This window comes from Schistocerca serialis, chromosome 9 (genome assembly GCF_023864345.2).
Source record: "Schistocerca serialis cubense isolate TAMUIC-IGC-003099 chromosome 9, iqSchSeri2.2, whole genome shotgun sequence".
NCBI classification, from domain to species: Eukaryota; Metazoa; Arthropoda; class Insecta; order Orthoptera; family Acrididae; genus Schistocerca; species Schistocerca serialis.
In genome coordinates, this window is record NC_064646.1 from 283,995,566 (window position 1) to 284,001,755 (window position 6,190).

General features: G+C 42.5%; 1 non-coding gene across 1 annotated transcript; it reads left to right on the forward strand.

Moving 5' to 3' along the window:
* The first annotated feature begins 3,852 nt into the window (after positions 1-3,852).
* On the forward strand, positions 3,853-3,924 carry Trnav-cac (transfer RNA valine (anticodon CAC)). The gene has a single exon. It is a non-coding gene; the product is annotated as a tRNA-Val (tRNA).
* The last annotated feature ends 2,266 nt before the right edge of the window (positions 3,925-6,190 follow it).

The following is a 6,190-nucleotide window of genomic DNA, read 5'->3' on the forward strand; positions in this document are numbered from 1 at the left end:
TCTATGGAATCCAAACTGATCTTCCCCAGGGTCAGCTTCTACCAGTTCTTCCATTCGTATGTAAATAATTCGTGTTAGTATTTTGCAGCTGTGACTTGTTGAACTGATAGTTCGGTAATTTTCACACCTGTCAACACCTGCTTTCTTTGAGACTGAAATTACTATATTCTTCTTGAAGTCTGCGGGTATTTGGCCTGTCTCATACATCTTGCTCGCCAGACGGTAGAGTTTTGTCATGGCTGGCTCTCCCAAGGCTATCTGTGGTTCTAATGGAATGTTGTCTACTCCTGGGGCCTTATTTCGACTTAGATCTTCCAGTGTTCTGTCAAATTCTGCACGCAGTATCATACCTCCCATTTCATCTTCATCTACGTCCTCTTCCATTTGCATAATATTGACCTCAAGTACATCGCCCTTGTATGGACCCTCTATATACTCCTTCCACCTTTTTGCTTTTCCTTCTTTGTTTAGAACTGGTTTTCCATCCGAGCTCTTGATATTCATACAAGTGATTCTCTTTTCTCCAAAGGTCTCTTTAGTTTTCCTATAGGCAGTATCTATCTTGCCCCTAGTGATATATGCCTCTACATCCTTACATTTATCCTCTAGTCATCCATACTTAGACATTTTGCACTTCTTGTCGATCTCATTTTTCAGACGTTTGTACTCTTTTCGCCTACTTCGTTTACTGCATTTTTATATTTTCTCCTTTCACCAATTAAATTCAATATCTCTTCTGTTACCCAAGGTTTTCTACTAGCCCTCGTGTTTTTACCTACTTGATTCTCCGTTGCCTTCACTATTTCATCTCTCAAATTTACCCATTCTTCTTCTACTGTTTTTCTTTCCCCTGTTCTTGTCAAACGTTCCCTAATTCTCTCTCTGAAACTCTCTACAACCTCTGGTTTAGTCAGTTTATCCAGGTCCCATCTCCTTAAATTGACGTTTTTGCAGTTTCCTCAGTTTTAATCTACAGTTCATAACCAATAGATTGTGGTCAGAGTGCACATCTGCACCTGGAAAAGTCTTAAAATTTAAAACCTGGTTCCTACCATTACATAATCTATCTGAAATCTTCCAGTGTCTCCAGGCCTCTTCCACTTATACAACCTTCTTTCATGATTCTTAAACCAAGTGTTAGCTATGGACTTATGCCATGTGCAAAATTCTACCAAGCCGCTTCCTCTTTCATTCCTTACCCCCATTCCATATTCACCTACTACTCTTCCTTCCCTTCCTTTTCCTACCGTCGAATTCCAGTCCCCCATGACTATTAAATTTTCGTCTCTCTTCACTATCTGAATAATTTATTTTATGTCATCATACATTTCTTCAATCTCTTCGTCGTCTGTGGAGCTAGTTGGCATATAAACATTTACTACCGTGGTGGTTTGGGCTTCGTGTCTATCTTGGGTACAATAATGCGTTCACTATGCTGTTCGTAGTAGCTTACTCTCGCTCCTATTTTTTTATTCATTATTACCCTACTCCTGCATACCCCTATTTGATTTTCTATTCATAACCGTGTATTCACCTGACCAGAAGTCTTATTCCTCCTGCCACCGAACTTCGCTAATTCCCACTATATCTAACTTTAACCTGTCCATTTCCCTTTTGAAATTTTCTACCTACCTGCCCGATTAGGGGACCTGACATTCCACTCTCCGATTCTTAGAACGCCAGTTTTGTTTCTCCGGATAACGACGTCCTCCTGAGTAGTCCCCGCCGGAAATCCGAATGGGGGACTATTTTACCTCCGGAATATTTTACCCAAGAGGACTCCATCATCACTTAACCAGACAGTAAAGCTACATACCCTCGGGAAAAATTACGGCTGTAGTTTCCTCTTGCTTTTAGCCGTTCGCAGTACTAGCACAACAAAGCCGTTTTGGTTAATGTTACTAGGTGTGGTGTGCGTACTGTAAGACCTTCGGTACACACATCAGATTATTTGACTTGTCGCTCTAACGAAGTAGGCGAGTGTCCGCAATATGTCTCGTGGTCTTATCGTGGTGTGTTTATCTTCTGCCGTTAGGTCAGACGATAGAAATGCCACTTGCACGCTTAAAGCAGATTGACGGTGACCAACTTTCAACAGAACTTGATTAATTTTCTCCCACATTTATTAAAATAATAACAAGCATAAAAATAACTTAACTTGGTTCTGGATGCTATTTACAATTGACAATCTGAAGTTCCTTTGGTCTTGGTACGTTAATCTTATTCTCACATATCTCTGATACTTGACAAAGTGTCTATACATTTCTCTTCATGGCTATGTACAGGAATATGATAATATTATTAGGCGCAGACTGAAACTTGACTATAGACTGGTACAGACAAATGCAGACTAATGCAGACAGACTGATCGGAGGTCTGTACACTCGTCATAATACCTCGCGCGTTCAGGTATCACTGCGCGAGTGTGATCCACGAGGAGAAAAGGTTCTACTTAGTAGTAATCTCATTGGCTGCGTGACATTAATACGCGGGTCGGCGGAAGCAGAATTTGGTCCGTCTCTATGACAGCGCCATCTCGTAGTGCGGAGATGGACGAGCGCTGCGTCTGCGCTGTTGTGCTTAGCGGGGCGCGCTCTATTGAGAAAGTTGTGTATGCGCTGACTACGCGGAACTATGTACACAACACTAGGCCAGATCAGTCAGTCATCCAGACTGTTGCCCCTGCAACTACTGAAAAGGCTGCTGCCCCTCTTCAGGAACTACACATTTGTCTGGCCTCTCAACAGATACCCCTCCGTTGTATTTGCACCTACGGTACGGCTATCTGTATCGCTGAGGCACGCAAGCCTCCCCACCAACGGCAAGGTCCGTGGTTCATGGCGGCGGTTTGAAAACTATCCGACAGTATTTCGCTAATAACTTTTTGTGTATGCTTTTTATTCCACATTTATTGCATATAACGCCTGTTGGAATAGGTACACTACCTTACAATGAACTTTCATTGATCTTGGAATGATTGAGTGACAAAAATCACGAACAGCACATATCCACCTCAATGCTCACACTATCTTAAGCAAAACAATACCACGGATATACTCTCGCTCCACTGCATCGGATACCATTTCCTGCAGACTATGTGTGTGCGTGAGTGTGTGTGTGTGTGTGTGTGTTTGTGTGAAAGCATTTTGTTGCTATAGAAATACGTCCTGTGATGCCTCTCGAGCAGTCAATTTTAACTTATCAACACCAGGCACAGTGAGAAATTGCTGCACTAGCACAGCTGTTGTCGAAGATGGGAATGCCGAAACAGAATCTGTCAACTGCCTCTTGATATATTTATCCCGGAAACATAAGGATGTGTATGTATGTATATAGGCAATTTTTTCTTACTCGATCCGAGTGTGAGATTGGGATAGAGGGGTAATCGATAATACTGGTGTTATGTGTCCTCCACCATGCACAAGAGCCACTTTCATTGTGTTTGTTTTAGATGTGGAACATTCGTCGGTGATGGAGTTGTTGGTTGTTGGCGTGAACGTACGTAAATGTTTGGCATGTTAATAGGACTAGAAATGCCCTGCAATGTTAATGGATGTTGGTGTGTATTGTTTATAGTATGTAGTATGTATGTAGTATGTGTTGTCGCTGGGCTCGCACTGCCTGCTGCTAAGATTGTTCTGGCTGATATGACTTGCAATAACGACTGCGCGAAACGCTGCTTTCTCGTTCGGGATGCTACGGCAGACACCCTCTCGAGCACCCCGAAGACTTCTTGAGCCCTCGGCTGTGATGGCTTTCAGGCTATCAAAAGCACTATCGTGTGTGAATGCGCGGACGAGAGAAAGGCTGAGGCAACTTCCATTGCACAAGGATGGACTTTTCGTGTCTGTCGTTTCCTAGTGTAGCGGTTATCACGTCTGCTTCACACGCAGAGGGTCCCCGGTTCGATTCCGGGCGGAAACACTTTTTCATAAATTTAAACAACACATACCATATAACAAAATACAACACTATATAACGAAAAAGGTGACATATTTCCCATAAAACATTATGCTGTCAACGAAGACACTGATGCCATTACATTGTAGTATTTCTAACGTAGTAATCACAGAAATATGCAGTCCATGAAATATCATTGTACATCGTTTTCACGAACTTTAGCGACGTGGAAACGTGTTTCTGTGGGTACAAGGCGGGAATATACATTTGGGAAGGGGTGGTCCGTCGACAGGTATTTTGCTATTGTTCACAGTGCAAGCATGTTTCGGTTTGCAGAAAGCATTTACCCTCAGTGCTCAGGAATGTCATTGAAGTCAGAACGCTTAACGGTTTGTGAGATATTCTAGACAGGAATTTTGTCTATGAATAACTGTTTGGTTCCATTGGCCAGATACCACACACACACACCCACCCACACACACACACACACACACACACACACACACACACACACACACGTACACACAGGTATTGTTTCAGTGCAGCACCTGCATGTGCTTGCTTTCCTCGATCTATACATGTAAGATTAATAGCACATTTCTGTGTTTGCATCGTACAGAATGGACATCATCGAAGAAAACAGGGAGAGGGTTAGGGAAGTCGGATTGTACCCTTCTCAGCTACTCTTTCTACACTTCGTGTGTTGGTTCTTCCTGCTTCCTTCTTCATTTCCCAGTAACTACTGCACCCTATACATCCTTCTGAATCTGCTCAGTGTATTCATCTCTTGGTCTACCTCTACGAATTTCACCTTCACGCTGCTCTCCAATACTAAATTGGTGATCCCTTGACGCCTCAGAACATGTCTTACCAACTGATCCCTTCTTCTAGACAAGTTGTGCCACAAATTACTCTTCTCCCTAATTCTATTCAGTAGCCCCTCACTAGTTACATGATATACCCATCTAATCTTCAGCATTCTTCTTTTGCACCACATTGCAATGTCATCGGCAAACCTCAAAATTTTTATTTCTTCTCCACGGATTTTAATTCCTACTCCAAATTTTTCTTTTGTCTCCTTTACTGCTTGCTCCATGTATAGATTGAATAACATCAGGCAAGGGCGTACCCAGGATCTTAACTGGGGGGGGGGGGCGGGGGGGGGGGAGGTCATACTAGTCTCAGGCATACCCTGACTACCGTGCAAGATTGTAAATAACATAAATAAAAGACGTGAGGGATTCAGGAGGGCGACAGGATATGAGCGACAGGCAGGTGCGGAAATCAACATTCTATGGGGTGTTTGTATTACACATCACAGAACGGGCATCGTCGACATCCAAGAAATTTTCAAAACAAACCATTAACTTACATCACAAACACCGAATGAAAAATGACGCGCCACAGTGATCAAAAGATTCACCATCAAGATCGAAGACGAACTCCATCTAAATTACAAACCGTACAGGACGTTCAGATAGGTATCCACTGATAAATGAAGTATACAGAATCATATTGGTGTAAGGGGGTGATGTGAACTGAAGGAATGTGATGGCATGTAAGCGAATGCGAAACAGCCTATCGTGGGACTTATCCCTGCACTGGCTACCCTTTAAGGTGTAGCTGCAGATAGTGTGATAATATGTTTTACAGGCACGGAAAAAAGCAAATATCCAGAGGCTGAATTTGTCCAGTGGTACCAGATGGTATGAATTGCAATGTCACACAGTTTTCACGAGGGATAATTTGCTCTAAAGGAGTATGATTTTTATACTACGACCAGAAATGGAGAAAAAGCAAGTTACTCTGAGTAGCTATTGGCAAAAACCAGCGCTCACACCAAAATTGTAGTTGTCTTACACCCATTTTCCAGCTCTTGCTTGTTGCGACGTAAATATTCCCTATTGCCCTTGCAACATCACGCAAACGAGAAAGAATCGAAGGGGTCAGAGCACGTCCAATTTCTTGAGCCGTAATAGATAACTTTCCAGCTAGTTTACCATCCAAATAAACAGTCACCATAATTGTGTGCGAATACGTTAAGGTATTCATGTTGATCTTGATGCAACTCTCTTGGTACCTCTAATATCCAGGGTCCCTTTCATATGCATTTTCTATTCAAATCCCAGTTGGCAGGAGTTGAAAACAAATCGCACACTGAGCAATGCGATAAGTTTGTTTATTTCTTCTACAAATTTTCGGGCCGATTCCGCAGTTTGCCTTGCATCGTCAAGTTGACACTTTGCTTGAAATTTCGTTACCTTATATCTTACAGTTCTGTAGCACTTTT